The 27,752-nt window shown below is 50.4% G+C and overlaps 1 protein-coding gene across 1 annotated transcript in view; it reads right to left on the bottom strand.

Moving 5' to 3' along the window:
* The window catches only part of Coro2b (coronin 2B), a 135,783-nt gene that overhangs the window by 42,121 nt on the left and 65,910 nt on the right, over positions 1–27,752 (bottom strand). The window lies entirely within an intron of this gene.

The following is a 27,752-nucleotide window of genomic DNA, read 5'->3' as shown; positions in this document are numbered from 1 at the left end:
AGACCCAATGTCAGTCTATCTCCAGGATCAGACGATTCCCACATCTGCCAGATGCACAGGTGTTGTTTGGGCGACTGTGGGAGAGGGTCCTAGGGCACATGTGTACCCTTCGGGCTGGGCCACCGCTCCGTCTTGCCTCTTTGGGACATCACCAGGAACACGCCCATCCACGGGGCGTGTGGACTCGCAGAGGCCCTGGGCCCACACCATGGAGACTCAGCCCTGGGCCGTTGCTGCGCCTGCAGAAGCCATGGGAGCTGTGATTACAACATTCAGGGACATCTAAGAGGCCAGAGAAGGGGCTGGCCACCAGGGAGGTGATGGCCTTGACAATCTCCTTCACACTGCAGGTGAACAGCCCACGACTGGGCCGGCCTCCCACCCATCTCTCTGCTGAAGCTGCTGAGACTGACTTGCGCTTCAGGGTAGCGGGGTAGGAGAAGGAACGCCATGTGCTTCTAGAACTCCCAGTCTAGTTCTGGCTTTGCTGATGAGTAACTGTGCCAGCTCCCTCCTCTATGGGCTTCAGTTTCCTCATGTGCCAACAAATATAAGGTCACTGGGCACAGGGCCTGGCATGGAATAAGCACTCAACGAGCATTAGCCATTACTGTGTCATCATCCCGGAAATGCAGGTTAGCTGCCCCTGCACTGCGTCTGCACCCGTCCCAGCTCTCAGCCTGCTCTGCGCCTGCCTGCTGTCTCATGGGCTGTCTCCCTCGCTGGCAGTGACGCTCCAAGGCTGGGGCATGTATCCAGCCCAACTTAGGATTTCAGATCTAGCTCAGCCACTGGAACATGGATGCAGAAAGTGCCAGATGGGCACCAGCAGGGTTCCAGCACCCAGACGCCCTGCTTCTGACTGAGCCATACCCCGGTGCTCACCCATGCTCATTCAGCACAGACAGGGACCCGCCCTCCCACCAGCCCCTGGCTTGGCCACCAAGAGACCAGTAAGGTGGGACTCTTCCCTTAAACATCAGCTCTGCGACACTGTGTCTGCTTGGCCACTGCCGAATGCCCAACCCTGAGTGCAGGGCCAGGCTCACAACGGACTGGGTCAGTACTTCTGCGATGAATGCACGCGCGAGGGGCAGGGCCGTTTTCAGGAGGCCTCCACTCTCCTCCCAGCCCAGCACAGGCACTGTCCTGTTGTCAAGCAGAGCTGGGCGGCAGGAGGGGGCAGGGAGGTGAACCCAGCCCCTGGTACGGCTGCCACCTGGCCTCTAGCCAGATCCATTATCTTTCCAGTGACCTGTGGCTACATTTTCTACTCTAATTGTCAAACGATAAAAGGGACGTGTGGCCTGCCTGCCCTGTTTGAGCACAGGGATGCAGTCACGAAGGCTGGGGGCGGGGCACACAGTGCCTGTGTGTCTGGGAGGCCCCCGGGGACATGGTGTGGGCAGCTCCTCTGAGTTGGGCCCTGGCTGCCCCACCTGCCAGTCCCAAGGACAGCCAGCGCCTGTCTTTCTTCGTTATTGTCCAATGGCCCTGCAGCTATCTCCCGGGGGCTCCCACTGGTGCAGAAATTGAGGGATTCTTCATCCTCCAGAACACCCCCTCTGCACTGCGGGGCCCTAGACAGTCCCGCCAATGGCTCCCTGGGCAGCACCTGGCCCAAGGTCTTCCCAGAGGGGTGGGAAGGCCCTGTAAAGGGAGCACTCTCAGTGGGTGGAGAAGGCAGGGCTGCCTCCTGGACTGAGGCTGGACTGCACTGGCCCCGAGGCAGGATTTTCAGAGGCCTGACTGTTAGTAAGAACAGGAAATGCTCAGCCCCACCCAGTCGCTCTTCTCCCACAGCTGCAGACAACCTGGGGCCTGTGGGGCCAAGGGGATCTGAATTCTCTCTGGATATGCCACTGGAGGGGACCTGGCTGCCCAGCCATGGCAGGATTCACAGAAAAACGGGGCTGGACTGCGGGAGAGGGGCCCCTCAGACCCAGCAGAGCTCCTCATCCGCAGAGGGGCAGAGGCTGGCCCAGGGTGGTCAACCCCCCAACACGGCCACCGGTGCCTACAGCAAGCACCGCTATCTCCTTTCTGCCCAGGGAGACTTTGAAGGTCGATTTCAAGTTAGCTCTGCCTCAGCAAGCAAAGCCAGATAGCCCTGGGGTGAAGCCTGGTATCTCCCCCAGAGGACTTCCCTGGCCTGAAGAGGCCTTTCCCGAGGCAGTGGGGACTTTGCTCCTCAGCCCCGTCCACTGTCGCCTGGCCTTGAGCCAGCGCCCCCTCTGAGCCTCACTGGTGCCATCTGTACAGTGGGGCTTGGTGCCCGGTGACCTCTGTGGCTTGTCATCTTCTGACCTGTGTTTTCCTCACTGGGCTCTGTGGGGAGGGCAGCAGCACAGCCTCGAGGTACAGATTGAGGGGTTCTGTTGGGAGTGAGGACCCTGAAGCCCGGCTGTGTGAGAGCAGAGGTGAGGTGCCAGCAGATGGCCCGGGAGCCGGAGGGAGTCTGCACGGCTGCCGTCCTGGAGGCTCTGTTCAAAACAGATCCCTGCCTCCTCTAAGCCTCTGACTCAGGCCTCGGGGGAGAAGCGTGTTCAGCGCATCCTTAGGTGGTGCCCGCGCACTGCGGCAGCAGAGGTGGCAGGGAGGGCCTGAGCACCCACTGGACGTCTCAGGGACCTGGACTCAAGTTGGCCTCTGAGGCTTGCTAGGAACAGCAGCCCCATGTCACAGGAACAGGGGCACTGAGGAGGAGTCCAGCCCCCGGTGGGCTTCTCCATATGGTTATCCTTGCTAACAAAGGAGACCCTCCACCCCCTAGCCCCCCAGTCCTGACAGCTGAGGGAAATGACCTTCAGCTAGTTGGGCCTAGGAAGTCCAAGGCCACAGTGAGCCTGAGAGAGGAGGAAGAAGAGGAGAGGAGGAAGAGGAAGAGGTCCTGCTTGAATTCACAGTTCCCTGGAGTTTCAGTTCACAAATGGCCCCCAAACTAGGCCCTGCCAGCTGCCCAGGCTAGCAGCTGTTGGCACCACAAGCAGAGGCCACCCCAACACGCATGTGCGCACACACACACTCACACACACCCTCACACACACACACACACTCATGCGCACACACACACATGCGCGCACACTCACACACACTCACACGCACACACACATACACTCACACACACTCCCCCACCCATGCTAACCAGATCAGGATGTGCATCCAATTCAAGCCTGTCAGATCTTGAGCCGCCCCACCCTTCCCTCTCACATAGCCTCAGAGCGGATTGGACCAGGGTGAACATCCAAAGCAAAGAGAACCAATCAGATCCCCTCCACCCTGTTTAAAGTTCTAACTGCCCTCATCCTCTTCCCTAATTAATTTCTCTTCCTAGCATTCTTTGCCTTCTATTGTGCACTGCGATCTACTTACTTTACTGTCTGCCTCTCACAGCATTGTAGGCCTGACAAAGGCTGAGATTATTGGGTTTTGTTCACTGCTGGGTCCTTAGTGCCTGACACATAGTAGGTGCTCAGTGAAAATCAGATGAATGAATAAGTTCTCTCTTCCTGGAGATGCAGTAACAGCTAACATTTACAGAATATCCAGTATGCATTCGGATTTTCTGAACATTTTAAATATTTGCCAACTTGTTATCTCTATTTTACAGATGACTTGTCTCCGGTCCCTGGGAGGAGAGGCAGAATTCAAAGCTGAGGCGTCTCACAGGGCCAGGGTAGGCACAGTATTCTACCAATGACCTTGGTTTTATGGCTCACAAGCATGTTTGTAATCATCTTATTCAAGTCTTCCCATTCTTCTGGGGGGAGGTGTGATTTCCCTAATTTCAGGGATTAGAGACACGAGGCTCAGAAGGGCTAATGGGCTTGCTCAAGTTCACACAGCAGGGAAATGCCAGAACTAAGAGCAAAACCTATGACACCACCTGCCACCTGCCCAAGTCCCCAGCTCTCTCCAGGCCCCTGGAGGCCCTGCTCTGTGTGGAGATGGTGCACTGGCCCTTCCTTTCTCTGGGGAGGTGAGCTGGAGGAAGGGCCGTCTGGGGGCCCCAGGAGGCTGACTGACTGAGAAAGGGAAATCCTCACCAATGATTGACAGCAGAGCCAGAGGCTCTGCTGAGAGGGGACCCAAACACCCCAATGCATGCTAGACCAGAAGTATTTCCGCCATCATGGCTGTCTTCTTCAGATTACCTTCTGCTCTATTTCCCAATTAAAGTGTGGCTCACGGAGCTGAGAACAATACTGTACTTCCAGCCTGCGCTCTGGCTGGCTACAAAAAGGGAGAGGGAAGATTTTTCCTCCTTCTTCCCCGACCTCGAGGTCTTGCTGCCTTATGAAAGGATCTCTGAGTCTATAATTGACTGTCACCTGAAATCCCACCATTAGAGATTCATTCCTTTGGTGTTTCATTTTGCTGCTTTTAACACACAAACGCTGCTGAGGAGAGCCTAGGGGGAGATGTTATTGGTTCCTGTCAACTCGTTCTAAGTGACGGAAACTTTCCTGGTGCTGTGTTCCAAGAGGATCTCACCCTTCAGTACCCCACCATCAGCACAAGGCCCCAGCAGGGCAGGTGCTGCCTCAAGGTCACCTAGGGAATAAGTGGGAGATGGCTAGGCCAGGGCCACACTAAGGTCCTGGCCACATCTGTGCAAGGGACCCCACAGCCTTTCCCCAGTCCTCCAGTGGGAAGCTCTCAGACGGCAGACCCCAAGGTTTGCCACCTTTCAGGGAAGCCCTGCCTGGCCAGACGGCACTGCGCCAAGAGGGAAGCTGTGCTACCGCCATGCCACCAGCAGAGGGCAGTGGCCGCACTGCTCTCAGCCACATCCTGAAGTCTGGAGCAGGAGGGAGTTTCGCAGACCAGCCCTCGGGAGGCTGGGGTTCCTGTGGCCCTCACAGCAGCCACTGCTGGAACGCTCCCAGTTCAACGAAGCTCACAACTGTGCCCAACTCACCCAGAAAATTCTTCTGTATGTTGAGACGGAAATCCGCTTCCTGCTGACTTGGGCCACGGGCGCCTGTGCCCGTCCTGCTGTCTCCTCACTCCCTCTTTCTTATCGCCCCCTCTCTCCTGCTTCTGGGGCCACAGGAAAAAGTCAGTCGGGTTTCTATTGCCAGCTCTCAGAAGCTGCAGTCCCTCTTCCGACTGGGCACCCGCAGTGGAGTGTGACAGAGGCTGTCATTCTTATTTTTCCTATAAGAGGTTTTATTTCTTATCTCTAAGAGGATGCCATGAATCCTGATAAAGTCTGAGCCTCCAACCAGGGCTTTCCATACAGCTCCCTTTCACAGCGGCCATGGAGAGAATGGGGGAGATGCTGCAGCCCCACTCCACTCCCCAGCTGGGGTTTCTGCATCCACAGGGGCTCCCCTGCGCTGTTTACCCCCCTTCAAGCCACTGCCTTTCCTGGGGGTGTGGGCTGTCCTGGTTGCAGGGTCCTCCATCCACCCCAACTGCCAAGCACACACGCCTGGCCCTAGCTATCTCACCTTCAGCCCCTGGCCATGTGGTAGGGACAGTTTCCTGGGTTGGTAGGTCCCTGCCTCACGACTTGGAGGGTCTGGTTTGTTGCCTTGACTTAATTGGTTACCCCTCCACCTCTTCTGAGGCCTCTCCGGCCTAGACCAGGATTCTCCCTGATTCTCACGGCACCAGCATGGTTTTTTCTCGCTTCCAAGGCTGGGCCAGTGCATCACTGTGAGTTCTTTTGAGAGTCAGATAAATTCACTGTCCTTAGATACTTTTGCTTTCACTTCAAAAATTAGACATCCTCCGCCAGGTATGATGGCACATGCCCGTAATCCCAGTGGCTCAGGAGGCTGAGGCAGGAAGATCCCAAGTTCAAAGCCAGCCTCAGCAACTTAGCAACTTAACAAGACCCTAATCAACTCGGTGAGATCCTGTCTCTAAATAAAAAGAAATACAAAGGGCTGGGGATGTGGCTCAGTGGTTAAGCACCCTTGGATTCAAACCCGGGTACGGGGTCGGGGGGAATATACATGCTCAAAGAAGATAATTTGAAACACACACACACAAAAAATACACAACTCTAAATTATTAAGTTGTACTACCATCCCTGGGTAGTAATCACTATTAATTTGCTCCAAGTCTTCCCCAACCTGTACTCATTGAACGAGTGGAATAGGGTCCTTTTGTCCCTGTTCACTATCCTGGTGGTCCTCACCACGCTCTCCAGGGTTTCCAAGAGTCAGGTGCAATCAGAATGTTGTAGGTGGACACACAGCCCCTCCCCACGCTGCCTGCCTTTCCTTGCTGGCATTTTGACCCTGGGATCCCCCTCCTGCTATGGACACCCCTGAGCCATCCTGCCCACGGGGTGCCAGGGCTGGGCTGTTACCAATAAGGCATGGGGGCTGTGAACGAGCCTGGTCTCTGCTCTACCCGCGGTCAGTACTGGGACCCCAGCTGCCAGAAGTGAGGACATGTGGCCTGAGAGGAGGCCCAATGGTGAGGAGCTGGGTGTCAGCTGAGGTCTCCTGCCAACAGCCACAGGCAGTGGGGAAGCCCATGTCCCCCCCAGTTTAGGTTGCAGACGATCGCAGCCCCAGCATGGCTGTAAGTACAACCTCGTGAGAGACCCTCAGCCAGAACCGCCCAGCTGCATTGGGGACACTTGCAATAGTAGAGAGTGAGCCAACTTTCCGTTCCTTGTGAGAGAGGGGGAGCAGGTGCCATCATCTAAGATTCTGAGATGGGAAACTGAGGCTGGGAGCAAGCAAGGCCATCCCCCTTGTGGATCCACAGCCCACAAGGAGTGGGTGGGTTGTACCAGTTATCCTGGGTCCCAAACTGCGAGCACAATTCCTGATATCTCAGAGGGTCCCTCCACACTTTTAAAAAAAGAACCAAGAAAATGGGGAAGAAAAAAAAAGGGAAATTGGGAAATACAGATGAGGGATAAGTACTATTCTGTCCTGGTGAAAACCAACTCCATTTTATGCCTAGCTAGAGAGAACCATTGTTTGGCTTTCCTTTCAACAGAACCATTTTTATGCCTATATTGTATTCCACAGTGGAGCTGTACTGATAATCTCTACTTTTGGATCCATAAGTGGTTTACAGTTTCCAGTGCTCTAAAAGGCTGCAGTAAATGTCACAGCTGAATCTTTGCATATACTTGTGCATTCTTTTAAAGATAGATTCTTATAAGTGAAAAGGCTGGGATTAACAGGCCCACTTTAAAGACAGGCTTTGTTCTGAATTTTAAAATGTCCTTCATAAAAGTTGTACTGATTTGTACTCCCATCAGCACATCAAGAGAATGATCCTTTCCCCACACTCCTGGCAGCACAGGATATTATCATGTTTTGTTTATTTTTAGATGAAAAATAACATCTCTTTGTTTTCCTATGCAAGCCTTGAATACCTAGTAAGGCTGATTCTGGGTTCATTTGCTAGTTGTACATATGCATTTATTTGCTTGTGAATTTTCTGATTATGTGAAATACCCTAGTTCTTTCTAGTGGGGTAACATTATGGTCTCGATCTGGAGGGTCCCCCAGAGGCACATGTGTTGAGGGCTTGGTCCCCAGTGCAGCAGTGTTCAGAGGCGGGGCTTTGGGAAGTGACTGGATCCCAGGACTTGGACCTCGTGGGTGGGTTGATAACTTGATGGCATGATGGGAGGTGGCAGACACTGCAGGGCGTGGATCTGGTTGTAGGCCCTTGGAGGTGTGCCTTGGGGACAGTATCTCGTCCCCAGCCACGTCCTCCCCTGCTTCCCAGCCACCAAGAACTGAGCAGCTCTCCTCCAAATTGCCAGGGACTGAGACCTCTGAAACCCGGAGCCAGGATAAACCCTTCCACCTTTAAGTTGCTATTTTGTCACACTGATGAACAGCTGCATAACACAAGGGTTTATCTTCCAGCAATTTATAGGTACTTTTTGTAATTAGAGATATTAACTCTGTAGGTTAATTCTTCATCACATTTATTGTTCCTTTCCACTCTTTTTTTTTTAATGCTGGGGATTGAACTCAGGGGCACTTGACCACTGAGCCACATCCAGGACTATTTTGAATTTTATTTAGAGACAGGGTCTCATGGAGTTGCTTAGGGCCTCACTAAGTTGCTGAGACTGGCTTTAAACTCGAAATCCTCCTGCTTCAGCCTCTCAAGCCGCTGGGATTACCATGCCTGGCTCCTTTCCACTCTTGATCCATCTACAAAAACTAACAACTGTAAATATCCCTCCTTTTCCTTCTTCTTGGTCCTCTATCTATAAAAATTGTTTTATTAGCAGGAAACTTAGAGATTACTTTGTTTAGAACAAAACCCACCTCTAGAATAATCTCTACAGTCAATGCAGATTTATTTCTGAAGCTCAGGGACATACATCACAGCTAATTCAGAGACGCTTCACCCATTTCTCTTGAAGAAAATGGGCCCCAAGTTCAGGGTCAGTGGCAGGAATGGATTCCTCGAGTTGGCGCCCCCAGTCTTCGCCTGCACCCCCACACGCCTGAAAATCTACCACTCTCGTTGCCCACTTCCGCATTTGCCCTGGACAGAGAGAGGGCCTGTGTGGGTCCCACTAGGGAACCCGGCCATCTGCAGACAGGCAAAGGCATCTTAGGATAAAGGCCTGAGCTAGACTGTTCTACAGCACAGGGGCCAACTCGGGTCTCAGGTCGAAGGACGGCTGCCTCGGGCTTTCTGCGGGATGTTATTATGCGTATTTCTTTGTTTAGCTCAAGTAAGACTTAGAAGAAAATCTGCTCAGATTTTCTTAGCCTAGAAGAAAATCCACACCTCAGCGTGGTCTCTCCCCGGGGCTCTGAGTGATGTGGCCCGACCCTGCTCCCTGCTCCCCTTGCAGCTCCACCTTCTTGGGCCTTCTTCAGGCCCTGGGCCCTGGAACACGTGACCTCTCTTCCTGAGACTTTTCGCACCTCCGTCCATGGCTGGCTCCTTCCCACTCAGGTTCTCAGGGAGGCCCCTTCTGACGTCTTACCTCATCTGTCCCCCACGACTCTCTCATTACAAGTTGATTTCCACAGCATTTATTACTGTCAGGAAGGCCTCCTGACTGGTCCACACAGCTCCCCAGAACAGGGGCCTTGTCGGGGATGGTTCATCTCTGCAGTCTGCCTGATCCATAAGCTTCCCTGGTCTCCGCACTCTCCCCACTGGCCCCAGGTATGCGCTAGGCGTGAGAGATGACCATCCTCACAACGACTCTGCCAGGTAGGACAAGGAAGAAGACCAGGCTACGGGTCCTCACTTAGCTGGGAAAGTGGGGGCTTCTGATTCTAAGCCCCCCAGCCTGTGATCTTCAGGACCATATTCCATTTACAGACGTGGAGGAAACTGGGCTCGAGTCTCTCCCTTTCCGGGGACTCCTTCCCCACAAATAAAGAACAAGCCTCTTCCTCATTCCTTCAGTCACCCCAGTCTTCAGTGCTGCCCCCACCCACCCACCCATATCACAGATGGGGCCAACAGGCTGAGGAGGACCTGGGTTTGGAGGAAGCCCAGTGCAAACCTGGCTGCTAGACTCCCCAGTTTGCAGGGTGCTGGCCACAGACACCCAATCAGGCTGCCTGGCTGCGGGGGCCCTAGCAGGGTCTGCAGGCCTTGCCCTGACCCAGGTCTTAAACCCAAAGCTCTCTCATCAAGCAGACCTGGGGCTTGACCAAGACTCATCCGCACCCCGAGCCTCCAGTTCTCCTGTCCAGTGTCCCGGTGAAACCTGACTGTTGAGAAGGGAAAGATGGATGGGCATGCTTATCGGGTGTGGAAAGAGATCTGAACCGCTCTCCAAACATAGAGGGGTGCTGTGGGAGCAGAACCTGGTGGCAGAGCAGAAGAAGAAAGAGGGGGAACAGGCCAGAGGGCGGGGAGGGGAGAAAGCCCAGGATAGCTCAGGTCTGAGCAGAGGCCCGGGAGAGGCAGGTGGATCCATCTGGAGTGCACTCCATTTGGAAGGGAGCAGAAGCCTTGGGGGCTTTCTTGGGACCCCATGAGAGTGACGGGAGACCCAGGAGGGCCAGGCTGGGGAGAGGAAATCTGAGGCTCTCCTCCAACAGGGGCAGTACCTGTGCTTCTGCTGAGACAGTGCACCTCTGGCTGCCCTGAGGGGCAGTGGAGAGCCTGTAACTCACCAAGGTGCTGCTTGGCTTCGGGCAGTGCCGACTTCTAACCCAAGTCTGCCTATGAACCTGCGGGCTTTCTTTTCTACTTTTTTTCCCCCTAACTCAATGTGGTGACTCATAGTACAGATAAAACTGACACCACTGAGACCCCCTGCAGAGTCGAGAGAGGCACACAGCTCCCTTGGTGCCTTCCATATCCATCCTCCAACACCAATATCCTAAACCCCAGGCTGCACCACTTTCCACTGCCCCCAGCTGGAAGGAAGCACCTTCTCCTGTCGTTTTTTATCTTTGGTGGCTCTGCCAGGAGGAATCAGCAGGGCAGGAGGAGGAGACAGAAAAAGAAAAGGAGAAGGGCAATCCCTAGTATTTGTTAAGGAAGAGCCCCTCCCTGGGCCCCACAGGAGCTGGGAACATTGTGGGATGAGGCTGCTGTCCTTTGCCTCTTCTCCTCTGAGCATTACCCCACCTTCCTCACGTCCTAAACCTGGGCTCCTCTTTACTTCTGATACCATGGGGTCCCTTGGGCAAGGCATGACATTTCCCAGGGTCTCATTCTCAGTTGTACATTTGAGCATCACCTGATGATTTAGCCATAAATCATTGCTGCATAGCATTGTACACGGAACGTCTCCAAGGATTTTTCTGTTTGAAGACCCTTCTTCACCTCCAACAATGGGACTTCCAACATTGCCAAGAGGAGTGAGCTGTTCCTAGTAGAATCTAGGTGGTGTTCAGTGCAAAAATCATTTAACTTTTGAAGTATGTTTAAAAAGTTTAATAATAAAATGTTGGGGGGAATCTATCTTTCTCAGCTGAAAGTATTTAATAAGTTAATACTTGATGCATTGCTATCAAAGTTAGGAACAAGACACCACTATCATTGAACACTTTGCTGGAGGTACTAGCCAAGGCAATTAGAAAAAAAAAAAAAGGTATTGGGGGATGTGGCTTAATGATAAATCTCCTACCTAGCATGCACAAGGCCCCAGAGTTGATCGCCAGCACTGCTAAAAACCAAACAATATAACAACAGCACCAACAACAAGATTGGAGGTCTAAATATATAAACGAAAAGGTACAAGTATCGGGGCTGGGGTTGTGGCTCAGTGGTAGTGCACTTGCCTAGCATGCATGAGGCACTGAGTTCAATTCTCAGCACCACAAACAAATAAATAAAATAAAGGTTCATCAACAACTTAAAGAAAAAAAGAAAAGGTACAAGCATCACTATTTGCCAATGTCAATATCCCTAGAAAATGCAAAAGAAACACAGAAAAACGACTTCAAACAATTGGTAAATTTAGGAAGATGGTGATTATTATTAACATATAGAAATCTGTGGCTTTCAAGTATACAATCACCAAGTAGTGTATATTAGGGAAGAGGAGTTCTATGTACAATGCAACAAAAATGGTAAGTGTGTGTAACAAGAAGTGTATAAGAGCTCAATGAAAAAAAATAATTTTATGAAAGGAAAAGACTAGAAAAAGTAAACTATGTTCATAGATAGACTCAACATCATACAATCTCCATTCTCTTTAATCTATAGATTTAACTTAATCTCAACAAAAATATCAAGAAAGCCAGGCATGGTGGTGCATTCCTGTGATCTCAGGAACTCAAGAAGGGGAGGCAAGAGGGACACAAGCTTGAGGCTAGCATGGGCAATTCAGTGAGTCCTTGTTTCAAAGTAAAAAAAATTTTTAAAGAAGGGCGGAGGGTGTAACTCAGTGGTAGAACACCTCTGGTTTAAATCCCCACTACCCCACCACCCACACGAAACTCAAAGATTGAAACATAAAATTGGTATTATAAAAGAACTGAAAGGCCTGGTGGAAAATTTGCTTTATAACCTCAGAGAAAAGATCTTTCTAATGATGGCCCAAGATAGAGCCATAAAAGAAAAGACTAACAAACTAAACTACTTGAAATTTATCTTATTTTGCTTTTTGGTGTTAAGGACTGAACCCAGGGTCTCTCACATGCTTGGCAGGAGATTTACCACTGGGCTACTCCCCAATCCTTGAAATTTAAACTAAGAAATCTGGATTGCAAAAGTCACCATTTGAAAGGTATATCTATAATGCAGACTCTACACAAAGGGCGACTCTCACTAATACATAAAGGACTTCTTAAATCAAGGAAAAAAGCACAGGCCTTATAGAACAATGAGCAAAGGACATGGATGGACAGTTCACATAAATAGGAGAGGCAAATAGATTTTAAGCATATAAAAATACTTTTGACCTCATTTAAAAATATAAACTATTCTGAGAAAGTTTTCCAATCTATCAGTATGACAAAAATAAAACCATGGGGCTGGGGATGTAGCTCAGTGGTAGAATACTTGCTGAGCACACGCTAGGAACCTGGCTCAATCTACAGTACTGCAGCAGGGGAAAAAGTATAACATTCAATTTTCAAGGGAGTAAGAAAACGGGCATACTTCTATTTTGCTGGTGAGAATGTGACTTGTTATATTTATTTTTGTTTTTGTTGGTACCGGAGATTGAACCCAGGGGTACTTACCCCCTGGACCACATCCCCTTCCCTTTTTATTTTTTATTTTGAGACAATTTGAGAGAGACTCTCACTAAGTTGCTTAGAGCCTCACTACTGGCCTTGAACTTGTGATCCTTCCTCAACTTCCTGAGTCACTGGAATTACAGGCATGTGCCACTGCACTGGGAAACAATTGCATTAATATTTATCAACATCTCAGAAGCATGCCTTGTGCAGTGGTGCATGCCTGTAATCCCAGCGATTCAGGAGGATGAAGCAGGAGGACGACAAGTTCAAGGTCAACTTCAGCAATTTAGTGACAGTGTCTCAAGAAAAAGAAAAGAAAAAAATTTCTATTCTGGAAATTTGAACTGAGGTCTATTTGTATTCACTAAAATTCAGAGATCTTAGTTGTTAGCCTCATTGAATTTTTACATGTATGTACAACACCATCACGATCAGGACACAGACCATTTCTGTTATCCTAAATGAAGTTTCCTTATGCTCACACACCCACTATGCTGACCTCCATCACTGTAGACCAATTTTGCCAGCTCTTGAACTACAAATGAGTGGACTGATACAGTGAATACTGTTTGGCCTCTGGCATGTATTGCTCAAAAGGACTTAAAGATTCATCAGGCTGCTGTGTGTATTGGTAGTTATTTTTTCTATTGGTGCATACTAGTCCATTTTATAAATCTACCACAATTTGTATATTCTGTTGATACACGTTTGGGTTATTTCTGGTTTGGATCTATTGTAAATAAAGCTGCTGGGAACCATTTTCCTGTAGTCTTGAGTGTGTGAGTGTGTGTGTGTGTATTCATTTTTCTTGGGTGTAAATCTACAAGTGGAGTTGCTTGATCACATTGGGGTACAAATTTGTTTAACTTTATTAGAAACACCCAGTTTTCTAAAATGGTTATAACATTGTACATTCCCACCAGCTGGGTGTGGGCTTTCTAGTTATTCCTCATCCTCAACAACGCTCAATACTGTCAGTCTTAAATCTTAGCCATTCTGGAGGGTATGACTCGTGGTTTTAATTTGCATTTTCCTGGTAAATAATGCTGTGTGAAGGACATGAACAATGCGCACACACAAGAAATGCAAATAGATCTGAGATGCGCTAATGAAAATGCTAGTTGAAACTCCTCTGAGGAAGCAGCACCCTTCCACAGGCTCACTGGCTACCCGGACATCTGCTTGCATGCAAAGCACGTCCTGCCCCCTCACTCCCATCTTTAAATGCAGTCCTGTTAGGGATTACAGTCCTTTTCAGACATGGGCTATGCAAACACCGCCCCCTGCCTGTGGCTTGCCTTCTTCCTCATTAGATCTTTGGGTGTGCAAAAGTTTTCAAACATGATCAATTTATCAATTGTTTTTATGGTCATGGCTCTCTGTGTCTTGCTAGCAATCTTTACCTATGACAAGTCAGAAAGAAATCCTGCTCTGAGCGTGTTTCCCGGTAGGAAGCACATTCCCCTGGAACTATCATTTCAACCTGTGGAAGTCCAGCCTGCAGATGCCCCTGCCACAAAGGCCAGTCACCAACCATTCTCTGCCACATCTTTTATAATAGTGAAAGTTGGGAGGCAATCTAAATGCCCATCTACAGATAATATGTGGCTCAGTGAATGACTGAGACCCGGCAATACTGTGAGGAAACTCTGTACTGATGATGTTGAAGATATGTAATTACATTAAAAAGGCAAGATGCAGAGAGAACGATGCAGGTGGGAGGCTGTCTCTGTATAATATACACATGGTCCTCAGCCTCCCCTGGGCGGGGTTATGTCCCGAGAAACTCATCTTAAGTTGAAATTGTGGATGCAACCTCTTGACCCTCAGAGCCCAGCAGCACAGCACCCCCCAGAGTGGATGCTGGTGATCACGGGGCTGCCTGGAGCGCGGCCCTGCAGCCAGCATCACAAAGAAGTATCAGAACAAAGTGGTAGCCTGGGAAGAGTCAAGATCTAAAATTTGAAAATTCAGTTTCTCCTGAATGTGCACCACTTTCTCATCCTTCTGAAGTTGGGAAAAGATGCAACTTGAACCACCCTAAATTGGGGACCATCTGTGTGCACACCACATATGTGTGTGTGTGTGTGTGTGTGTGTGTGTGTGTGTGTAAGAACTTTGGGGAGGACACGAGAGCTCTGGTTGCCTCCTAGTGGAGGAAGGGAGCAACTGGAAACTGGGTGTGACAGGCAGGCTTTTCACTTGCGTCCTCGGTGAACATAACTTTTGAAGTTCAAGTGCCTGAAGGCTTTGCCTGTCTGGAACAAGCACTTGTTTGTAAATAGGTGAGTAACTCTAGGTGGACGGGAGTGTCTGTGTGGGGGCACTGGTGGGTAAGGGCAGCAAGAGTGAGGGAAGAGTGGGAGCAAAGGCCGGAGGGCAAGGCGGCTGGACTGCTCACATACCGGGGTGCACAGGACTCTCCACTGCACCCCAACCAGCGGGGCATTTACAGCTCACAGGAAACACCTACTGCTGTCAGCACGCTGGGGGAGTTTATCTCTTCCGTGTCCTTTAAACCTTGATCTGGTCCTTAGGAATGATGTCTGTTAGAAGGGGAGAGGGAATGTGGAGAGGTTCAAGGTAGCACAGCCGTGAAGTACATAACTGGACCTAAGTCTGTGCACCTTTCCTCTGCAGAGCTCTCTAAGATCAGGGTGGGAAAGCGAGGGTGGAGGGAGCTAAGCACCCAGGAGTGAGCACGCAGCTCTTCCCTGGCTCTCTGGCCAGCCCTGCCCGACTCCATCCAGGTTCCTGCTGGCCCCAGCCCCATGGCCACTCCCACCAGCAACCCCCACCAGCGTGCGGGCAGGAAGGAGGCACAGATGGCAGGCGAGGCCCAGGCCCCCAGCCAGGATCCCCCAGCTGTCGCTCTGGAGAGCACCCTGCGCCTCGTCCTCCTCTAGCTCCCTTGAACAATTGGGAGCCTGCCAGCCTGGCCCCAGCTGTTCCCTCTCCCTGGTCCAGGGCGCTGCAGACCCAGACTCCTGGGCCTTTGTCTCCAGGGAGGCAGGAACACAGACTCCCAGAGTATCGGCTGGCAAGATCTCGAATGACAACGGGACCAACGTCTCATTTTATAGATGGGGAAACTGAGGCCCAAAGGGCCAGCAGATTTGCCTGAGGTCACAAAGAGCCAACAGAAGCCAGGCCTCCTGACTTCCAGGGAGGCTGGGGATGTGGGTGGGGTGCACCAGGGGCAAGGGGTGCAGGCAGGTTGCCTCACCCCTCCCCACCAGCCTCAACCAGGGCAGCTCAGCTCATTGGGATTTTGAACAATGATTTTCCCCCTGATTTTGTTCTTGGAGTCTTTAACCTGATGGTCCACAGACCATTTCCAGGAGGTCTGTGAACATGGATGGGAGAAAGGTTGGGTCTCTGTTTTCCCTCTCATCTATCTAAGATTTCACCCTATGTTCCTTCATCAGTGCAGTCAGCGAATCCCCTTAGGATCAGCCGAACCTGTCATGTTCTCATCCCGAACATCACAGATGTTCTCAGATCACATCTGTTACTTCAGAATGCTGTCCACGCTCATCACTATTTGGAGATTAGAGTCATTATTAGGCCCCCACTGGATCCTGTTATTCAGTGCAGAGATATAAAGCCTTTCCACTCCCTTACCCCATCCTGCCACTCTTATTGACAGCTAGAGTTCAACAGAATCAGTTTCTTTGTAATTCTTTGAATTTCATTTATGTACCTAAAAACTTTATCCTATGAAGGGATCCCTGGGCTTTTCTGGACTTCAAAGGGGTCTCCCTACCCCCCAAAGTTAAAGAGCCTGTTTGACGTGATCAAGTCTCCAGTATTAGAGACAAAAGTGTGAAATCTTTTGTACCACACCTGTGGCCTAGTTAAACTGAGGCCGGATCCCACCAGAGGGATGGTGTGCTGGGGTGGGGGTGGCGCCCTGTGGGGCTGCACCTGGGTCATGGGAGCCGGAGGGTCCCCAGGCTCCAGCACCTTCCAGGCCATGAACCTCCCCACCCGACCCTCAGAACAGTCTTGGACTCTGCAATAGCATTTCTCCCACTTTGTCACCGAGGAAACTGCGAGGTACAAGCTAGTTTAGGCAATGGGCCCACAGCACACGGTTAGTAAATGGTGGAGCTGGGATTTGAACCCAGGACATCCGATGCCAGATCCTGCCCGCCTAATCACCAGACACACTGCCTCCCTGCCCGGCTGGATGGCTGTCTCTCGTGGATTGTCCCTAAGGTGTTGCTGCTTCCTGGGTGCTTCTCTTGGTAAGAGTGGGGGGGTGGAGAGGATGGAATCCTGGAGAGTTCACTGTCCTGACAAATGTGGACTGATGAGCTATGCAGCCTTGACCAAGTCCCTTGCCCTCTCTGGGCCCCCGCGCCTCCATCTATAAATCACATAGTTCAAAGCATTGCCACTCCCTATCTTTCCCCTCCCATGTTCACCTGATGACCCACTTGGAGACATAGGCACAGGTTGCTTAGCAACTAAAATCAAGGTCGCAGCTGAGTGGAAGGAAAAGTGGGGAAGACGGATGAGAAGCAGAGCGCTCTGTGAGCCGGATGCGGCAGAGCTGGCTCTTGATCTAAGAGGCCGGGAATGCCACGGCCAGCACGCCCCATCATGATGAACTATAAGAGCCCTGGGAGGGACAGGGAGCGGGGAGGCCCTCCAGAGGTGGAAACTGCCCTTAGACCACGCCAGGCCTGGAGCCTGCCAGGCGATGCCAAGAGCGGGTGGTTGTTCTGGAAGCTGTGATGAGAAGTTCAGGGCAGGAGTCTCGGTCAAGGTCTCCAGGCCCCGTGGGCCCCCAGAGATGGTCTGCCTCAAGCCGGGTCACTCCAGTCCTCATCCCCGCAGACTCACGCACCCTCTGTCTCTTCTGTTCCCTGAAGGGGTGGCCTCACAGCCCTGTGCAGTGGAGCTTCCAGAGCTGGGCTCGACCTGGTGAGGCGGTGGGTCTCCCTCCACCTGGTCCCTCTTGAGCGGCTTGAAGGCGGCTGCCCTGTGTGGCAGGTCTCGCTGCCCACTGAAATCCCCTAGCAACACACTCCTTTGGGTCACCATAACCTTCGCCATGTACACATTGGGAGGGACGAGCCACTGTCAAGTGGCTGAGTGCAAGGACCCTGGGAAGAGGCCATGGGTGCAACCTGGGACAGGACACTTCTCCACTTCCTGGGGCCAGGATCTGTCACGGCACAGTGAGGTGCTTAGAGGATGTGGGTGCCGGGGCGCTGGCTTCAAAGGGGCTCAGAGCATAGAATCGCAGACCCACGCCCATCAATGGCCTCGTGCTAACATCTGAGCCCGCCAGACCCCAGAAAGCCCCTGTCCCTGGTTCCTAGCATCCCTTTCCTCCCAACCTGGAGCTTACTAGAGTAATAATCATGGAAACAGCCCAGCTCTCATTTATTGAGCACTTGCTGTATGTCAGCGGCTGCAGTGAAGCTTTCTCATGCCTTATTTCATTTTACCTGGCAGAAGCCCAACCTTAGGAAGCAGGCAGGCCCACTTCAGGGGGACTCGGAAGAGCCCAGCCTCCTCCCCACTCTCTCCCTCCTCCAGGCACTCAGCACGGAGCAGCCCAATTAGTCACAGCTCCCGGGAGGCCCTGGGCCACCCTCTCTGTTCCTTTTAGGCAAAAATGGCTTTACTTTGCAGGCCCTCCCTCTAGGCAGGGTGAGGCTCATCTCCAAGGACACAGACAGCTGCACACAGGCCAGAGACAAGCCTGGTCCTTACTGAATGCAGGTTCCAAAGCCCACAGGCCCATCCTGGGATGGGAAGAAATGGGGGAGAGGGTGGGCAAAAGGTGACATACCACATCCTGGGTGTCACCACAGCTCCCAGTACAGAGCACATGATCTGTGCCAGGCTGCGAGCTCAGTGTTCTCAACAGCACCCCACTGAATCATCATAGCACCCCGAGACATGAGTCCCGTCAGAGTTTCATAAGAGGGACACTGAGGCACGGAGTTTTGGTTGTGAGCCTGGAACGGTGCCACTGAGGGATACACTATTAGTCCCCAACTCTGTGGGGCTGTGGGCCTTGGAAGGAAAATGGGGGGCATATAGTGACTGGCAGGCTGCTTCAGAGTCCCGACCAGTGCTGCTGGCTGGAGTTAGGACCTGAATTCAGAGTCCTGAGGCAGGTGCCACTGTCCCCAGCCTCTGGTTCTGTGAGGAAGGAGGGTAATGGAGGCAGGGGACAGCTCAGCTGAGGCCGGACCCAGGCGGAGGGATGGATTCTCCTACCTCCCACGATGCCCACCAACCAGGCATCCCCGGCCTCCGGGACCCCAAATCCGGACAACAGCCCATCCCATAAGCTTGAAATAAATTAAGGCAGCGACATTGCATTTCTGCTGAAGACTTGCCTTCGCTCTTCTCAAAAATAAGCAGCCCATTCTTCCAAAAATGGGAAAGACACAAAGTGAGGCTGTCAATCTCAGGCCTCAGACAAATGGAATAAAGTTGCGACTTTCCTCTCTCTCTGAGCACAATTCTTCCCTTCCCAAAGTCACTTACTGTACATTCAGGCTGTCACCGGCTTTGAGATGCAAATTGCACCCGTGGAAGGCAGAACAAAGAGCAATTGAGGAAGGAGCTGAAAAATGGATTTGGAAAAGGCTCTCTGAACCCGGAGCAGAGGGGGACCTCATGGCAGACGGGCAACGACAAGATTCAGGGCTTTTCTATGAGGAGATGAGGCTTGAGAAGCTCCATGCTGAGTGCAGGGCAGGGATTACAGGTTGGAATGGAAGCAAAGTCTTTGGACCAGCAAGGAAGCCTGACTTTACCACAGTCCCCTGCACTGGGCTGGGCACCTTCCTCCCCACTCTTCTGTTAATATTAGGCCTCAAACATCCCACAAGCCATGAAGCTAACTAGTCACCAATTTCTGGAGTAAGAAAGGCGAGACTTCTAGAAGGGCTTTCAGGAGAGGGTGCAGCCCCCACAGGACACACATTCCCCCCAAGCCCAGGAGAGAGAGGCTGCCAGTTCTGGGGTGATGGGACTGGGACTCTGGGAATTGGCTCAAGTCTGCCTGATGCTCCCCTGCTGAGCACCCCCCACCTGCCTTTGGCCAGTTACCCCACTCCTGGGCTCTCAGTCCAAGAGAGGCAGCTTGTCAAGCATGGTAATGCACGCCTGTAATCCTAGTGGCTCAGGAGGCTGAGGCAGGAGGATTGTGAGTTCAAAGCCAGCCTCAGCAAAAGTGAGGTGCTAAGCAACTCAGTGAGACCCTGTCTCTAAGTAAAATACAAAATAGGGCTGGGGATGTGGCTTAGTGGTGGAGTGTCCCTGAGTTCAATCCTGGTACCAAACAAATAAACAAAAAAGCAAGGAGGTCGGGCTCACTGGAATGTAAACTCCATGTGAACAAGGACTTGGTCTTGTTTCCTGTTGCATCCCTGGTCCAGGAGCGCTGAGTGAAATAGTAGGTGCTTAATAAACCTTATGTTGTATGGATGGATAGGTGAGTAAGTGGGTGGATGGGTGGAAGGATGGACTAACCACTGAGCATGTAGGAAGGGCTTTAACCGTGGCAGACACAAGCTACCTCCAGATGGGCCCTGGAATGGGAAGGCGTCCCGGAGCTGGCAGCATTTGAGATGGGCCTTGAGGGAGGAGGAGAAGGAGCCATTCTTGTGTCCTACACAGTGCCTACCCGCATATTCGTGAGGACACATTTGAATAAAATGGCATTAGAAGGGAACAGAATGTGAGAGCTAAAAGGAGCCTTAGAAATCATGTGGTCCAACCTCGTCATCTCGCAGAAGGGAAAACTGGGACACAGGAGGGTAAAGTGACTCATGCAAAGTCACACAGCACCTGAGTGGCAGTGCAGAGATTCACTGGAGGTCTGTCTGTTCCTGGAGGCTGCGTTCCTAGTCACTGTCCTGAGCTGCTCTCCTGACCCACGCTCTGCTCTCCTAAGACTGCCTTGCTGACTTTGACTTCCAATCTTGCCCCAGTGAGGCTCCACCGACCCCAGAACTGCAGCGACCGTCCAGGCCTGGTTAGGTCTCCGGCCTCAGAGACATCAGAGATGACAGAGAAGGCAAGAGGAGGCCACTGGCTGGGTGAAGGAGGAGGATGCGTCTCCTCATCCCAGAGACCAGGGGAAATGTTCTGTCTCCAGGCTGAGACTGGGCAAGGTCGGGGAAGGTGGGGAGTGGCAGGGATGACCCTCACCTGGAGGCCGAACCCAGCATCCCAACCCCAGGACTGGGCGCTGCTTTAAAGCAGAGGTACCAGCTACCTGTGTCCTAGATGGCTACATCTAAGCATAAAGTAGGTGGGACCCCAGCTTCCAGGAAAGGCGGGAGTGGCCCGTCGGTTGTCATTGCTGGCAGGGTGCACGGAGGACACATGTGTTCAAAAGCTCGCCTGCCCCACATGGAGCTGGTTCCTGGAGCAAGACACAGGACTAACCCCGCAGGGAACACCCACCAGCCCAGCCCACAATAGGATGCCCACCGGGTCCCTCAGAGACCAGCCCAATGGCACTGGGGGCCAGGCCCTTGCCCACTAACTGCAGGAATGATGCTCTCGTGGGTCTCTCAGTGCAGAACCTCTCCCCTGCCTGTTCTGCTGACAAGGACAGCTGCCTCAGTTCTACAACCTGCCACACCTGTCGGAGTTTAGGAAACACCTGTTCTCCTGGGTGCCAGGAGACACGTCCACGTGTTGGCACATGGGAGGAGGTCACCAAGGTATCCCTGTTCAAGGCACATCAATGGAAATGCTGCTCCTTAACTCTCTGTGAGGTGGGCGGGCATGTGGCTGAGAGAGCCTTGGTCTTAAACTCTGGCTCTGCCACTTGTATGTAGTGCAGTCAAGTGACTTCTCTGAGCCTCTGTTTCTTCATCTGTAAAATGGAGAGAATAACTACTTTTGCTGTGGGGCTTAGTGAGAGTCCAAAAGAGCAGGCGTGTTAGACCCCTGAAAGCTCCCAGGTGACTCAAGCCTACAGCCTAGGCTGGGTTACGGGAGAAGCCAGACTCCTGACATCCACGCCCTGATTCCTCTTTCCTGCCAGGTGCCCGTCGGGGTACCAGTAGCAATGACTCCAGCCCTGGTCTTGCAGCCTCGCTCTGGAGGTGGCAGGCAGTGCTGACGGGGTGCAGCAGGAAAGTGGGTGCACCTGGGGAGGCCCCTGTGGATAATCAGGCTGCTGGAACATTCATAAGGCCCCTCCAGCTGTGCCAGGCAATCCGGGTGCCGACTGCACCCCCCTGGAGTTTAACATTCCACTCCAGAGGCAAGAGCACGTAGCTGCATGTTAACTATGGAAAAAATGGGCTCTGGCCTTCACAGCAGCGGCCTCAACAAGAGCCCGGAGGAAGTCACATCCTCTCCTTCAGGATCTAAACAGATCCTTGGGGACCTGCCGACCACCAGGACTGCCGCGTCCACCAGTGTCTAGGCAGTGGAAAAAGTCTCAGACTGGGAAACAAGGAAGTGGGCTTTGGGTGCAGCTCCTGCACTGACCAGTGAGCTGGCCCAGGTGTGGCTCCTGCCTGTCTCTGCAGCCTCAGTTTCCCCAATTATGAGATGAGGACAGACGGCTCTACCCACCTGCTGAGAGCATCAATTAAGAGAGTCTGCTGCCCTTGGCGTTCACAGGCCCAGCATTGTTAGAGCTGTTTGTTCTCATTGTGGACAGGGCTTCCTACCCTGGGAAGATATTGAAACCTCAGTATTGAAACCTCAAGTGAGCTGGCTGTAAGGGAGTCTCAACAAAAGCAGAAAGGCTTTCTGGAAGATTCTGAGCCTCCCTCACAAGGCTTGGCTTCGGGGCAGAGATTCGGAAGTCCTGGGCAAGTTCTACCCTCTTCTGCTCAAACCTCTCAGAGAAGCAAGAAAGGGATGGAAGAGACCCCTGACGGCGGGGGAGGAGGTGGTCAGAACTGCTAATGCAGACAACCCATGGCCTGCTGGTGGCTCAGGACAATGACCTGGAGCCATTCAGTACAGGGACAGCCATGCACCACTGTGTCCACAGCTCATAAGGACCATGCAAAGCCACGACCAGGAGTCACCAAGAAATGGCCACAGTCTTTTCTGTGTTTATGTATTGAGTAATATACAAACTGTTTGAGGAGAGATTTCTACCAAACTGGGAGAAAGAAAACTGAAGTTAAAATAATTGGCCTTCTCTTTCCTAAAGTTGGCTGACAGGGAGCAGCTCTGCCTGATACACCAGGGGTCTGCATTTGCCATTGTTGTGACCGTTCCTAGCCCTGCCTTCTCTGGCTCCCCCAGCACCAGCCAGGCAGTCCTGTGCCTCAGAAGTCCCACTGAGTCATATCCCCTTCATGCCTGAAGGCCCAGCTCTGACCTCAGGGGACTGCAGATGTGGCCCAGGCCCTGAGGCCAGGGCTGCCCTGATTTCTGAGCAGCCCTTTCGTTGGGGGTGCCACCCTGCTCCATATAGTTCCCAGACCCCAGGTCCTGCTTCAAACTAAATAAAGCCCCCCGATCCTTAGTCAGGACCCCCATCATGCCTTCACCCTGGGCATTCAGCTCTGTGTGAACTTTCTACAGTGAGCAGGTGTCACGTGTGAATTGAGAAAACATTGCTGCACACACATCTATCCATGTCGGAGCACGGGGGGTGCTCATGTTCCAGGTAGAGGAGTGGGCAGCTGGCAAAGCCAGGGGTGGCCTCATGGTGCCCAGATGAGGATGTTGGGGGGCTCTGAAACCCTAGCCCCTCCCCCAACCAGGTACACAGGTCACATTCATAACTTTTTCCTAAAGCCCATGATATTAAGTATTCCCTGTTAAAAAAAATTTAGAATATATGCTAAACAAAAAGGAGAAAGAGAACACCGTGCTTCCCAGGGTGGAGAGAACCAACCACCTTTAACATTTGAAATGCCTTTTTCCAGACAAATCAGATAGATATTTTTTAATGTGATTAATCATATATTTCCCCTCCCTTATTTTTTTTATTTATTTATTATTTTGCTTGACAGTATATCATCATTTCTCATTGAACACGCCTCTGTGTCAGCAATTCTCAAATGAGTCTGGGGACCTCGATAGATCTTCAAGACCTTTTCAAGGAGTCCATTGAGTTGAAACATTCTCATAATGACACTAAAGACCTTGGTAGCTTTTCCACTCATTCTCTCCCAAGTGGGTTTTCCAGAGGCTGTCTGATGGGCCGCAGGGCAACAGCTGGATGCAGAAGCAGATGTAGAATCTGGCATCCTTATCAAGCCAGACACTCATTAAAGAGATTGCAAAAGCATGAAATTGTGCTAGTTTTCTTGTTAATTTCTTTTTCTTTTTTTTGGTTTGGGAAAGTATAGTTATATTTCATGAAAGTATGTCCTCCAGGACTATATAAAATAGGCTATCTTTTTTTTTTTTTTTTAAGTACCAGAGATTGAGCCTGGGAGTACTTTACCACTGAGCCATATCCCCCACCAATTTTTTTTTTTTTTTTTTTTTTTTTTTTTTTTTTTTTAGAGAGACAGGGTCTCACTGAGTTGCTTAGGGCCGCACAAAGTTCCTGAGGCTGAGTTTGAACTCACCATCCCCCTGCCTCAGCCTCCCAAGTCACTGGGATTATAAGTGTGCACCACCTCATCTGACTGTTATCGTTATTTTAAGTGAATTAATAAATACATATTTTATGATTCTTTCATTTTTATTCTGAATATGCTAAAAATTGATAGTTATATTAAAAAAAACTCTTCACACCCCTTAATAATTTTTAAGACTTGAAAAGTGATCCTGAGACTGAGTGTTTGAGAAGGACTGATTCACAAAATCAGGTTTTGTTGTTGTTGTTTTATTTTGGTACTAGGAATTGAACCCAAGGGCATGTTACCACTGAGCCATGTCCCCAGTCCTTTTAATTTTTTATTTTGAGACAGGGTCTTGCTAAATTGCTTAGGGTCTCTCTAAATTGCTGAGGCTAGCTTTGAACTAGCAATCTTCCTGCTTCAGCCTCATGAGTTGCTGGGATTATAGACATGCACCTCTTCTTGGTCACAAGATCAGTTTTGATGACTGCATAGAGTCCACACAAAGAGAAATTTGTTTACCTGTTTCCTTATTGATGGACTTGCAATTTTTCTCTATTATAAAATGTTGCACAAATTATTGAATACTTACATAAAGTGAAAACTTCTTGAAATGAGAGAAAACAAAAGGAATCAACTGGTAGTAGGAGCCATCATTATCATGATTGATCAAGTTACACAAACTGCATCACAGAACATGAACAAATAAAGGAAAATGTGCATATAAAAATACATGCATAGTTACCTATGTATTACATATTTCTAAATTGGGCAACTTATCCTTGTAAAGAATACTATGCTGTCTTTTCTGTTTTCTGCAAAGTGCTTACAATATCTGATTGTATTCTAGACCAGGGTTACCAACAATATAAAATGTTTTGTTACCATTACAGAAATTAGGGAGAAGAGTTGAGAAATTAATCAATCTGACAGAAATTTTATTTCTATTAGAAAGAATTTGAAATTGAGGTTTGCTTTTAAAAAATCAAATACTACAAAATGCTGCAAACATTTTTCTTTTTAAAATACACTTGAGAATAGCTCTGCAGGACAAACTCCCAATGTGGCATTGCTGGGCCAGTGGACATGAACCTTTAAATGCAATGGACACCACTGGTTGCCTCACTGGTATCTCCCCAAGAGCATACTGGAGCACTCCTGGAGCACCGGCTCTCTCACACCTTTGGCAACACTGAGGATCCTGACTCTTCAATCTTTTCCAATTAGTAGCTAAAAGATGTATTTTGTCTTCTGTGAATTGCTTATGAATCTCTCATGCTCACTTTTGAATTTTTTCTTATTGATTTTTCTGGAGCTCTTTATATACTCTGGACATAAATCTTTGGTCGTTACACACTGCACAGATTGTGCCCAAGTGTGTAGCTTTTCTTTTTCTGTAATCAATAGGTTTTTATCAAAAACATTCTAATTTATATAGGAGGACACTAATGGTTTTTAATAAAATAAGTGAATATTCTTTTTTTGCTTTTTTTTTTTTTTCCCCTCGATACAGGGGATTGAACCCAGGGGCACTTAACCACTGAGCCCCATCCCCAGCCCTTTTTAACATTTTATTTAGAGACAGGGTCCCTCTGACTTACTTAGGGCCTCCCTGATTTGCAGAGGCTGACTTTGAACTCACAATCCTCCTGCCCCAGCCTCTAAGGCTGCTGGGATTACAGGCATGTGCCACCACACCTGGCTACAAGTGAGCATTTTTGACCTTTAGTCATAGCTGTATTATTGAATGTCTCATCCAATTCCTAATACATGCAAAAAATGTCCTCAGGTTTAATGCAAAATACAAGATAAGCAGACGTTGGGTATTTCTACAATGTGAATTCAATGTTATCTTTTATTGTGTGTTAAAAACTGTGTACTAAACTGAGAGGATGTTTATATAAAAAATACAGCTGTCTTGATTTTAAAAACACTCTAAATATTTAAGAGCACTATGGCTTTTTATTTTTTAATTCATAGTAAAAACATTTTGAGAGAGGTCACAGTTTTCTGTGACCTCTGCTTTTTATAAGGAGCTAGGACTTCCCTAATTACTTATTTTTTATTGAGACATGATATTTGGACATCTTTTTGCAGGGGCTTTCCTTTTAATTTTGTTTAGGAATATTGTAGTACAGAAACTATTATTAACAAAGTTTATTCTAATCTATTAATCATTTCTTTATTGATTTGGGAGATCTTGTCTTGCTTCAGAAGCCTTTTTACTTTGCATGATTTAAAAAATATTCCCCATTTTTCTCTAACATACTAACAGTCTCCTTCCTCCCTCCCTCCCTCCTTCCCTTCCTTCCTTCCTCCCTTCCTTCCTTCTTTTCTAATGTTTAGATCTTTAATCCACCTGGAATTCATTTGTGTTATGGGGGTTGACTTGACCCTTGCCAGCCATAATAAAGTGGAGAGTGGCAGAATGTCTGCAATGGGCTTATGCCCCCCAAAAAACCAGCTGGGAGCAGTTGCGGTGGCGCATGCCTATAATCCCAGCAGCTTGGGAGGCTGAGGCAGGAGGATCACAAGCACAAAGACAGCCTCAGCAATTTAGCAAGGCCCTGAGCAACTTAGCAAGACCATGTCTCTAAATAAAATATCAAAAGGGCTGGGGATGGGGCTCAGTGGTTTAGCACCCCTGGGTTCAATCCCCTGTACACACACACACACACACACACACACACACACAGACCCAGCCAGGTTCCTGGAGCTGTGCTATCTCAAGGCAGACAGAGAGCCGAGGCCATCTGTCCCGGGAGGGGGGACAGACTACATCTCAGAAGCCCACCAGCAGAGCTGACAAGTTTTCCAAGAAAGTAACAAAACATCTTTAGCCTGGCATGTGGCTCACGAGCAGCTTTCCTGTCCTGTCCTACTTGAGGCCAAGGCAGATGCAGACAGGGGAGGACTCAGGATCCCTGCTGGACCGTCACAGGGAAACAAGGGCAGAGGTTGAGAAATACCCAAGCCTGCGGCCAGCAAGGGCACTCACTGCTCCAGGGACATCTCTGTGTATCAGGCCCTGCCTCGGGGTCCTCGAAGCTGCCTCCTCACTGGGAAAGAGAACCTGAGGCTTTTCTAGAACTTTGACACCCCGCTGTGGGTAGGAGAGACTAAAAAAAATCCATCCCCCCGCACCAGCCAGCAGAAGCAGGGCTTCCTTCCTTCCACAGGGGAGCGGTCTGGTGGGAGTGGGGATGAGTCAGGCCAGGAAGGGGCGCTCAGCCATAAACAAGCAGGACTGACAGCGAGCACTTTCCCTGAGGCGGTGACCTCCCACAGGCCCCCAGGGCCTCCGCCCAAATGGCTGCAACTTAAAAATTTCATGATCTAGGCTTTGCAGACTTAACCTGCTGTATCCACATCAACATCCACGGAAGGCAGAGGACCTTTAGCTGGCGGCGGAGACGAGGGGGAGGTACGCAATGGCCAGGCTCTCGGTGGAGGGCCATGATTTTTTAGAGTGGGATATTTTTGCAGATGCCCATGCACCTGTGGCTGGGTCTTCACCCGCTCCAGCTCCAAACCAAAAGGATGCCCAGGGAGCTGATCTGAGAGCCGGGCGGTCTTGGAGACAGTGTTCCAGTCCCTCAGGAAG

This window comes from Callospermophilus lateralis, chromosome 3 (genome assembly GCF_048772815.1).
Source record: "Callospermophilus lateralis isolate mCalLat2 chromosome 3, mCalLat2.hap1, whole genome shotgun sequence".
Lineage (NCBI taxonomy): Eukaryota > Metazoa > Chordata > Mammalia > Rodentia > Sciuridae > Callospermophilus > Callospermophilus lateralis.
The sequence above is the reverse complement of the archived record's forward strand: the minus strand, read 5'-3'. Positions and strand labels throughout refer to the sequence as shown.